This window comes from Lactuca virosa, chromosome 3 (genome assembly GCF_052849685.1).
Source record: "Lactuca virosa cultivar CGN04683 chromosome 3, Lactuca_virosa_CGN04683_v6, whole genome shotgun sequence".
In the NCBI taxonomy this organism is placed as follows: Eukaryota; Viridiplantae; Streptophyta; class Magnoliopsida; order Asterales; family Asteraceae; genus Lactuca; species Lactuca virosa.
In genome coordinates this window covers 58,118,633-58,131,342 of record NC_136428.1, presented here as the reverse complement: position 1 = coordinate 58,131,342, position 12,710 = coordinate 58,118,633, and positions in this window count along the sequence as shown.

The following is a 12,710-nucleotide window of genomic DNA, read 5'->3' as shown; positions in this document are numbered from 1 at the left end:
TTAAATATATGGGTTGATTGTGTAAATCATCCATACTTGTATAGTGGGCTAGATGCTCCATGGATTATCTAGTTGAGGTAAGGTCCATAGGATGCTCCATGGATGCTCCATGAGAGTTACAAACCCATGGGTCATGGAAATGAAGAGCCATGTTACATTGGGGTTTACATGGTGTAACCCTAATGCAACATACTATATAAGCATACATATAGCAACCAAATTCGGCTACACTAGTGAGACAAGAGGGCAAGGCCGATTTCAAGTGTTAGACAATTCTCTCAAAGTTTATTCCAAGAGCATTTGGCGTTGTGTGAAACATTTGAGGCATCACACTTGGGGTGCTAGGCTCTCAAGGTTTTCAAGGAATCAAAACAACTACAAGGTATGTAATCCTAGCCATCTTTATGATTAATGTTCCCCATGTATGCTAGATAGGATTATAAACCTTGGAAAAAGTATTTTGCATGTATTTTAGAGAAACATAGATCCAAGGTTTTCTAGGGTTGCATGTACGCTTAGGAGTATTAGAATGCTCAAAACCCATGAGTGGTATCAGAGCCTAGGCTTGTTTGTTTGATACTTGTTGCACAATTGTGAAAAAAACTCGTTTTTATGCATTCTGAAGCATGAACTCGCCGAGTCCATGGGGGGACTCGACGAGTCCATGAGTAAACTCATCCTACTCGTCGAGTAGGTTCTTGCACTCTACGAGTAGGAGCCCCTGAGTGCAGTTTTTCGAGTTTTGCTACTGGAAATGGACTAGAAACATTACCCTAAACTGTTTTGGTGTTTTAAAACTTGTTTTAGCTGGTGTAATGATTGTTCTAATCCATTTACAATGGCTAATATCAAAATTACATGATTATATGTGTTCATATGTTCTTGAAATCTTGATATGATTATTCATGTTCTTATGAGTTCTTGATAGATCATAGGAATTACTTGTTTAATGCTGAATTCATGATCTTTATGTGTTTTAATGGAGTCCATAACTTGTCCTCAAGTTATGGATAACCAAAAGTCACTTTGTATTAATTCCATTAAAAGAACACATAAGTTACAAAAATGAAGAGCCTTCATTTTAATAACTCATAAGTTATGAATTGAAAGGTTTTGTAAAGTTACAAAATTTGCCCTCAAGTTTTGGAACATGTAAAGTCATCTAATAAACTTTAGTTCCAACCCCTAGAATTTTAAAAGTTAAAATTCAACCCTTATACTTTATAATATTATAAGTTTAATAATATATATATATATATATATATATATATATATATATATATATATATATGTATGTATGTATAAGATCAAAGTCGTTTTACTGTTAGTAGGCCTCATTCACGAAGCCGGTATATAAGGGGGGTATAAGGTTGTTGCCTATAAAATGGCAGCTTAATGGGTGTCCACTCTCACCCACCGCTTCCTTGACTGGTGGAGGGTCGTTAGCCTAACGGGTAGGACAATGACTTAAAATTCTCATTAAAAGTATAATGACTATTATAAAGTAACTAAATGTTTTTATAAATTCCCAATCTTAGTTACTGTAGGAAAATGTGAATAAGGTGCTAACCCATGAAATTACACTTTGCACTTTGATTAAGTCGTTAGTGGAGCTGTGTGGTTAACCGCCACACTAACTTGGACTTAACAAGGTAGGCAAAGGGTGACTTAAGGTTTTTCATAGGTCGATGGAGCATGTGTGGTTAACCGGCACATCGATTAAGTGAAAAACATTAAGGGTACCAAGTAATTTGCATGGTTACTTCACACCTTGTTTTGTGATCCTCGGTATCCCAGTCACAAAACATGAAGGGCACACTCGAGATTGAAACATGCCATTGAAAAGTTCAATGAATCTCAAAAGAATCTAGGAGTTTCTAAGAACCAAATAAAACCTAATACTTATATATTTCGTTTTTCATGGTGGAAATTGGTGAATCGTCATTCACCTACCTTTCAAATATGTTATAGCTTGGATTACGGCATCCCTCTTCTAAGTTATAATATATTGTGATTGGATCCTAGCCTTAATATTACATTTGGGTGTTTTATTAAGGACTATCTTTATATCTAAACTAAACTTGTCTTTTCTTCTTTTTCAGATGTCTTCCAACAATGCTGCTTCTGGCTCAAACCCTACCGGCTCTTTCTCTCTGATGAATCTTTGTGGGAGAGTCATCTTTGATGGATCCAACTTTACAGATTGGATCAGGAACATCAGGATGGTCACTCGTTACGAGAACAAAGAATATGTTCTCGACAAGGAGCTTAAGGTACCTGAGCCAACTGCTACTCCTGAGGAGTTTGTTGAATATGAGGCACATGAAAGAGATGCTACCAAAGTGGCATGCATCATGATGGCCACTATGACAGCCGAGCTCCAAAAGTCTTATGAGGACTACTATCCTTTAGAGATGCACCAGGATTTGATGGACCGCTACCATCAAAGTGCTCGTCAAGAGCGATATGAAATCATCTCCTCCATGATAACAACCTGAATGAAAGATGGTGAACCCATCACGGGCCACATGTAGAAAATGCAAAGGTATGTGGACCGTTTAATGAAGCTGAATGTGAACTTCCCCGAGGAGTTAGCAATAGATATCATTTTGCACTCCTTACCATCGTGTTATGATCAATTCCGCATGACATACCACATGAACAAGGAAGAAGTCACCCTCAGCAAACTTCAAGGACTCCTAAAGACTGCAGAATCAGGTCTTAAAGGTAAGTCGGTTGTTACCACTCCTACTCATACTCCAAACTCCGCACCTGTCCTGGCAATCGGGAAAGGTAGAGGGAAGAAGAGGAAGAACCCTTCGAAGGGTACCAAGGGTAAGACCCTTGATGGCTCCTCTTCAAGCGGAACCAAGAAAGGTTTCGTCACTCCTTCTTCTGATCCCAAAGAGGCTGAATGCTTCTATTGCCATGAAAAGGCGCACTGGAAGCGGAACTGCCCAAGGTACCAGCAAGATTTGAAGGATGGGAAAGTGAAACCCAACCATGCAGGTACCTACACTATATTATCTAATAACTCACCCTATTCTAACTCTTGGGTCCTTGATACCGGCTATGGTATTCATATTTGTTCTGATTTGTAGGGACTAAGAAGAAGTGAGAATGTGGAGCATGGAAAGATAAACTTGATCATGGGGAATAGGAAAGTTTCACCTGTCACCAAGATTGGAGTTTATACTTTGTTGCTAAGTAGTGGGTTTACTTTAGATTTGAATAAATGTTGTTATTCGCCTGAAATGGCAAGAAATGTTATTTCCTTTCATGCTTTGTACAAACAAGGGTTTATCTTTTCTTTTGATAATGAAGTTGGTGGAATAAATGCTTTCTTTAATAATGTGTTTTATTTTAAAGAATTACCTTGTGATGGTGTGTATGAAGCTGTGTCTGTTGTAGATAATTTAGGAAATAATGTGCTGTGTATTGATTCTACTAATGATAATAACTTGGATAAAGCATCATTATGGCATTGTCGTCTTGGACATGTAAGCAAGAAACGCATAGGCCAACTCCAAAAAGATGGAGTCTTGGAGTAATTTGACCTAAAGTCAGATGATAGTTGTGAATCGTGCTTACTTGGAAAAATAACAAAGTCACCCTTCACAAGTTCTTGTGCTAGGGGTGAAGGTTTGTTGGATCTAGTGCACACGGATGTGTGTGGACCCTTCAAAACTGCCACAAGGGATGCTAATCGTTATTATGTGACTTTTACGGATGATTATAGTAGATATGGATATGTCTACTTAATCAAGCATAAGTCAGAGACTTTCGATAGGTTTAAAGAGTTTAAACATGAAGTAGAGAATCAATTGGGCAGGAACATCAAGATGCATCGATCCGATCGTGGTGGTGAGTATCTTAGTACAGAGTTCCTCGACTATCTTAGGGAATGTGGGGTTGTCTCACAATTGACACCTCCCAGGACACCACAGTTGAATGGTGTAGCTGAGAGGCGTAATCGAACCTTGTTGGACATGGTTCGTTCCATGATGAGCCGAGCTTCGGTACCAATCTCATTCTGGGGGTATGCCTTAGAGACTGCCGCCCATATCCTTAATCTGGTCCCTACAAAGAAGGTTGCCAAAACACCTCACGAGATGTGGACTGGAAAAGTTCCTAATCTAGCCCACATCAATATTTGGGGTTGCGAAGCTTTCGTGAGACGTGACACTCACGATAAGCTCGAACCTTGAAATGAAAGGTGTATTTTCATCGGCTACCCACATAAATCCTTTGGTTACCTCTTCTACAGACCTAGTGAGAATGTGGTCTTTGTAGCAAGGAGGGCTGCCTTTCGAGAGAGAGAGTTCATAAGCCAAGGAAACAGTGGGAGGCAAATTAACCTTGAAGAAAGTCAAGAGTCAAGAGGTGAAGGAACCTCAAACCCTAGCAGTCAACTTGAGGAGGAAACTCCTGTTGATCCAATTGACGAGTCTGTACCTCTGAGGCGTTCCACATGGGTTAGGAATGCACCTGAGCACTACTATGGTTTCCATATTACTGCGGAAGGTGAGACACTCATCAGTGATGAGACACTGGTAAGCCTGGATGAACCTAACAGCTATGCGGAAGCCATGGCAGGCCCCGAGTCTGCTAAATGGAAAGAGTCAATGGATAGCGAGATACAGTCCATGTATGACAATCAGGTTTGGGACTTGGTTGATAATGTACCAGGTCGTAAGACAGTTGGGTGCAAATGGATCTTTAAGAAGAAGACCGGCATGGATGGTAATGTACACACTTATAAGGCGCGACTGGTTGCAAAGGGCTTTTCTCAAACTCCGGGAGTTGATTATGATGAGACCTTTTCACCAGTAGCCAAGATTAAGTCTATTAGGGTATTGTTAGCCATAGCTGCATTTCATGACTATGAAATATGGAAAATGGATGTCAAAACAGCTTTCCTCAATGGAAAGTTGGATGAGGATGTTTCATGAATCAGCCAGAGGGTTTTGTCAGCACAGAGTACCCTAATAAAGTGTGTAAGCTTGAGAAATCCATCTATGGATTGAAACAAGAACCTCGCAGATGGAATCTTTGCTTCGATGAGAAAGTCAAAGAGTTTGGCTTTTCGAGGAGTGAAGATGAATCTTGTGTATATGTCAAGGCTAGTGGGAGTATAGTCAGGTTTTTGGTACTGTATGTGGATGACATACTACTCATAGGAAATGACATCCCAACCTTGCAGGAAGTAAAGTCCTGGCTTGGGAAGTGTTTTGCTATGAAGGACCTTGGAGAAGCTGCCTATATCCTAGGGATAAGGATTCTGAGAGACCGGAGTAAAAGACTAATTGGACTTAGTCAGAGTACATACTTGGATAAAGTGCTGAAGAGATTCAGCATGCAAGATTCCAAGAAAGGAGAGTTACCCATCCAGAGTAACGCTAGATTGAGTAAGACTCAGAGCCCGAGTACCGAGGTTGAGATAGCAGAAATGAGTCGAGTACCTTATGCTTCAGCTGTAGGCTCGATCATGTATGCTATGACGTGTACTCGTCCTGATGTAGCCTTTGCTTTAAGCATGGTTAGCAGGTATCAGGGGAACCTTGGTAAGGCTCACTGGACGGCGGTAAAGAACATTCTCAAGTACCTGCGGAGGACTAAGGACTGGGTCCTTACCCTTGGTGGGAGTGATGACTTGAGAGTTGTAGGGTATAGTGATGCTAGCTTCCAGACTGATAGGGATAATTTCCGCTCTCAGTCGGGCTGGGTCTTTACCTTAAACGGAGGAGCAATTTCTTGGAAAAGTTCCAAGCAGGAGACAGTGACTGATTCAACTTGCGAATCACAGTATATAGCGGCAAGCAAGGCAGCAAAGAAGGCGATATGGCTAAATAACTTCATTGGAGACCTTGGAGTTGTACCAGCTATAAAGGAGCCCATAGAGATTTTATGTGATAGTGAAAGTGCAGTTGCCTTAGCAAAGGAACCAAGGGATCACGGGAGATCCAGACACATTGACAGAAAATACCATTTCATCAGACATCGAATAGAAGAAGGACTCCTCGCGGCAAAGAGGGTATCATCGGACGAGAACCCGACAGATCCCCTCACGAAGGGACTGGGTAGGGTTAAGCATCTCCAGCATGTAAGGAGCATAGGGCTGAAGGATGATATTAGTTTTAGTAGTTAGATAATGTTTGAAATTTGTAAAGTGTAATTGACATTTGATGATGAATAAAAGTTGTGTTTATTAATGAGTAAAGTGTTTCTATCTTTTGTCAACCGTTTACTATTATTTCTTTTGCATGTTTTGACTTCCAGAATATTTATGTTGTGTTTTATATATTATTCAAATTATCCACAGTCGGTCATATGTTGGAAGTAGATATGAATTAAGACTGTCATGACTTGGTTGTAGAGGTCTAAGATGTTGGACATGGCCTCAACACTCATGAGTGCTCATAAGTTCTGAGTATTGGATTCAACCCACGCTCGCTGGTATCACTTCATGGAATTTATCTCGAGTGATCGCGAGATGGTAATATCATATAAGTCTTCAAACCTAAAGATATGTCTTGTTGTCTATGAGTTGGTTATACATTGATCGTGCAAAAACGCATTGGTAACTCGATGTTATAAAACGTGCGTTTGTGTGTGATTTAACAAGTAGTGAACAAGCATATGAGTCGAAGTTTATCTGTTCCTTCTTGGATTAGAAGCGATATCTGGGCCCCTCGATGATTTTGTTTTGACCTATGTATCGGGCCCGATCAGAACTAAATTGATGTGTTCAACTAAGGTCTATGTCAAACAAATCGGAAATCTGGAAACAAACTGCTGGACAATAAGTAAGATTTTGTTCCATGTATTTGTCCGGCTGATATCTAGAGCAGAGGATTATATGATCACTTATCTTAAATGGCGTATCATCATCTTCTCAATTCCGAGAGACCTTGAAAAGGGCTACGATTGCTGATCGGTTCCTGAAGTCATACTTGTAGTTATAGTTATTAGACTTATCCAAGTGGGAGACTGTTGGATCAGGTGTCTAAGTCCATAACTATTTCTGGTATGTACTTGACTCGACCCGACATGGTCCATTTGGGTTGCATGGCATCATGCATTTGGATAGACTAAATGAGAGAAATAACACTTGTGGTTTATTAATATATTATAAGTTCTAATATATTAATAATATTATATAATTAGTATTGATCAAGAATTAATCTAGAATTAATTATGCGATCAAAAAGGAGACTAATTAAATATATGGGTTGATTGTGTAAATCATCCATACTTGTATAGTGGGCTAGATGCTCCATGGATTATCTAGTTGGGCTAAGGTCCATAGGATGCTCCATGGGAGTTACAAACTCATGGGTCATGGAAATGAAGAGCCATGTTACATTGGGGTTTACATGGTGTAACCCTAATGCAACATACTATATAAGCATACATATAGCAACTAAAATCGGCTACACTAGTGAGACAAGAGGGCAAGGCCGATTTCAAGTGTTAGACAATTCTCTCAAAGTTTATTCCAAGAGCATTTGGCGTTGTGTGAAACATTTGAGGCATCACACTTGGGGTGCTAGGCTCTCAAGGTTTTCAAGGAATCAAAACAACTACAATGTATGTAATCCTAACCATCTTTATGATTAATGTTCCCCATGTATGCTAGATAGGATTATAAACCTTGGAAAAAGTATTTTGCATGTATTTTAGACAAACATAGATCCAAGGTTTTCTAGGGTTGCATGTACACTTAGGAGTGTTAGAATGCTCAAAACCCATCAGTTACAACACCACCACGTCGTAGGATTTGTTCTGAACCTCTTAATGGATTAGTTCCTTAATCCATTAAGCCTCATACTCATCCCTTCGATAAGGTTTCCCTACACCCATAACCATCATAAAAACCCTTGCTTTATGGACATGCATGTCCAATGTATGTCATACATTCAAGTTAGGTCAACCTAAGAAGAAAGAGGTAAAGAAATCATACATGGAACCAAAACTTCATAAGACTTCAGATCTAGGGCATATAGCCGCATAGAGACCTCAAGGATCCATAAAGTTACCAACTTTATGGAATCCATCCACTCAGATCAACACAAACATGAATAATAAGCCTAAAAACCTAGATCTGGAAGACTTGAGATGAAAAGATATGAACTTGTGGACTGACAAAAGTCCAAGCTATGCATAAGAAAGTGATGGAGAACTTTTCTTGTTGATTCCTTGCACTTGTAGCTCATTCTTCCTCTTCAATAGTACAAAACATGTCCAAAAAGCTTCAAGATGTCAACAATGAAGGCTAAGATTCGTTTATGGACTTCAGAGGGTGATGAAGGCTGAGGGCGAGCAAACTTTAGCCACCACATCCTTTAAATATGGCTGTAGGCTAGAAAATTAGGGTTTTTCACTCCAGGCGTCGACACATCGTGACCATGGCCTTGCCACGTCGTGATGCATTAAAATTATGTGTTTCATATCAGCTTTGACCACGTCACGGTGCTTCCTCCACCACGTCGTGGTCTCCACAAGATTCCACATTTTAGAATGGGTGTTACAATAGCAAAAAGACCGAACCATCGTAAAAAGGCTGAACCATCGTGAAAAGGTTGAACCATCGTAAAAATGTTGAACCATCGTAAAAAGGCCGAACCATCGTGAATGGTCGATGATATATATATATATATATATATATATATATATATATATATATATATATATATATATATATATATATATATATATATTGATGGGTATTATGCAAAACATATAATGCATATGTGTGCATGCAATCCTAATGCTTGATCTATGTTTTCTCTAATTGAACATACAAATTTGAACAACAAAATAGAAACCCTATAACACTAGCATGATTTTCGAAAATACAAATAGGGTTAGGAGAAACATACCTTGATTGCTATTTATTAATAGCAATGAAAATCCTTGTGTTGTTGAAGCCTTGAGATCAAGCGTCACAAATGTCACGCATCTAGTGGTTCATATCCAACACTAGCAAAGGAAGATGATTGAGAGAGAGAGGAGGGAGGTTAGAAAATTCGGTTGGCTCTTAACAATAACAGGTGGTCAAAAATTCTAGGGTTGAGGTCCTTTTTATAGTGCAGTCAGGAAACCCTAGATAAGCCCAAATCCAAGATTATCTTAAACCGGGTAATTATCCACCTTCCTGTTTATCCACCAGGGATAATTCTAGAATCCCTTAGCCTACAAGAAACTGTCCATACCTAATGGAGGGTTCTATATTGCCTATTGCTTAACTATTGAACAATTCCACTTCAGTCCCTGCACTTTCAGTTAATTTCTTTAATCCCAAAATTAATTCCAACTGATTTCTGATTAAATATTACTATTATTAATTAATATATTATTCTAATAATATATTAAAAAATTATTTATTTCAATTTATTAATCAAACAATAAATAAATCTCTCTCTCCAAAAGTTATCCTGTCTAGTTGCTAGTTTTGAGGGCAACCCAAAAGGACCGTGCCACTATCAATTCAAGTATATACTAATTATAGTTATGGGCTTAGACACCTAATCCAACATATATATAAGTCCCCCAAGTATGAAATAGGAGCGAGCGTATCGATGTACGGTCCTATTTTGGACTTATACTAGCATGCATACACAACTGAACTTCTTCATTCAATTATGTTAAGAGAAGTGGAACCGTGATGCCTTTTTTAAAGCGTATGTGAATGAGATTAGAGTTGCGATATACTTTGTCCACGTTGTAATTTATTCTTCATGATTTTGTATGATCATGAAGTTTTAGTAAATCAGAGGTGTCTCATATAACCAATGTGTCGAAAAAACTAACTTTGATCGAATTTTCTTTAAAAGGGAACTGTCCAATAAGTTCCCCAAGTCCGAAGTAGGAGTGTGTCGATATTCGGTCCTGCTTCGGACTTGTACTATAATGAATTATAGTGCCAGTCAAAATTTTGGTCAGTTACGGTGCTAACGATGACTTTTGATTAATTATTTGATAAGTTACAAACATGTATGTTTGTATTGTATATGGGCCCATTCAGTGTTTAAACTTATCCATTTTAGGATGAACCTCATTGTGATAAGTGTTGTTTACTATTGATTCGATAAGTGTTGTTTTGATAAATTTCATATCGAAAAGTATTATTTCGATAAATACCATTTTTGCGTTTTTTATGAATGTTGCAAAACAATAAATTGATGTTGGTTACACCAAACATCACCATTCAATTTTTATGGATCCTACGAAGCTCGATGTTCATTTATACATGTATAATTTGTCGATAGTCGTTGTGGGTCTTTTAAATAATTGGTATTTCGATAAATGTCGTTTGAATAATCTTATGATATCAGGCATAACCTGAGATTATTCGATAACTTTTTGACTAGTTACGCTACTAGCTGTTTCGATAATTGTCATTTCGATAAATGTTGTTTCAATAATCTTACGATATCGAGTGTAACCTGATATTATTCGATAACTTTTTGACTAGTTTCGGTACTAGCTGTTTCGATAATCTTATGACATTGGGTGTAATCCGAGATTATTCGATAACTTTTTGACTAGTTGCGATGTTAGTCGGGATTCTTGGTACGTTAAGGTGGAACCGATGCATTGCGCTACCGAGGGTTGTATATTTATGGCTTCGGGTGATCAAGACAGAATAAACCACTACTTACAATGGATGTATTGAAAAAAATAATAAAATATCACATTCAAACAATAAAACATTTTGTCAAGCTAGACAAAAGTGCCATGTTTATGAGGAATATGTGGTGCATTTGGTACTTCATCATTGTGTATTCACATTCGTTATTATTAGCGACGTAAAAAATATGAAATTGTACCTTAAGATCCATATAATGTATGGTTTGAAGTGTGAAGTGTTTCGTCATAAAGTAGCTTAGCCAGGTTCACGGAAAAACAAAGCATTAAGGAGATTGTGCCTTTTAGATGCTGAAATATCATTAAATTCAAAAGTCAAATTCACTTTGTATACTGTCTTTGATGACTGAGCATTGTAATGAGCTTGATGTGTTCTAAAAAGCATATCTCCAAATTTGTGAGTGGGGATTCTGGGCTTCTACTCTTGTATTCATGTAGTCTAATGAATCCAAGTACCTCGATCTTCCTTACTGTTGACACTATCATGACAACCTTTTCTCCTTCCTCAATCAGTTTCTACAAGGAATACCACTAGATCGTGAGCCTTAGAGGCATAAATGCAACTATTTTGGTGGAATTCTTTTTGATAAAAGAGTCTTAGAGAAATCTGTGATCATTAGATACAGCTACCATGTACGGATTTGGGTATAGGGTGTGATCAATACAAGTGTTTTTCGAGGTAGTGATGCTGAAATTCGAATAGAGATTGTTTGAGCAATGCTTGTGTACAAGACCCTTTATAACATATTATCACCCTACTACTATCTTCCACTCAGGTGGGAGCCATTAAGTAGGGAAAGAGGTGAAAATTGACAATTATTACAAATGCTTCAAAGTTCAAATGTATATGCATCTTTAATTGGAGCGGTTATTACACCTTGATAAATGACTTAATTTTGAGAAGAATTTTTAGTATACTCTTCATTCGTAGCTTCAAAATCTAAAAAACAACTTGTGATGCTCCATGCTGAAATCTTAGTGACAAATGGAATTGACCGGATGAAATAGTTGAGTTAATTTGCAAAACATTTGAGAGATTAGAATTTGAGCAGATACTGTAACCTTTCCCTTCTGTTAGCCCCTATACCAAACAAACCATCACAACTGAACACATACAAAATGTAACCAAAGCTTCTATTTGTTTGGAACCAGGTATTCTATAATAATTTAATGAGAGTGACCATTTGTTGATGAGGTCCGACCTGGTATTAAAAACGGAGATCGGGTCGCCAATATAACCACTTTCTTTAAACGACCAATATAGTAAAAGTTCTTGTGGTGTTCCCTGCGACTTTGTTCTTTTTCAATCAGGAAGAAATACATATGTGCATAATTGAGATTGATATATAGATGCAATAGAAGTAGGTCGTCGATAGCACCATCTACTGCGATTCATGGAAATATTATTCTTTCAAGCATTTTATCGAGCACTTGTAGTGCATCCCTAATCTCCTACCCTTTTGTCTTGAACAAATGTTAGATACATCCTCCTTTCACCCATTCAATTTAGTAAATAAGATAAAGTATATGTAAACGGGATTAGGAAGGTATAAACCAAGTATCCTTTGGAATACATAAACATTGCTAGCTGATTTGTCTTCATGGAAATAAATCAGATAAGGAACCGAACCACGATACCAAACTGAATCACATTTGACATACTAAACCGAACTATAGATGCCAATCTTGGTGTTTCGTTGATGGTCATTCAATGAAGAACTCTAAAATTGTTGGTTACATAAAATTTATGTTTAGTAGTCGCCTATACTTTTTTCTGATCGACAATCAAGAAAGAAACGTCCCCATGTTTTGGTGATGAAGTGAAGCTAATTTAGGTATTATCATATAGAACTTGCAGCATGGGAAGGCTTTTCTCTTTCTGGCATTTCGTCGAGCATCTTATGTGCATAACTCATATCATTTTTTTGAATTGGTTCTTATGTGTATAGGAATGAGGATTGTGCTAAAATCAACACAACCAGATCGAAGCTTTAAGCAAATATACATAACAGGGATTATGGGGATTGTGTTACCACCATTTCTTGGTGGGAAGTCATTCG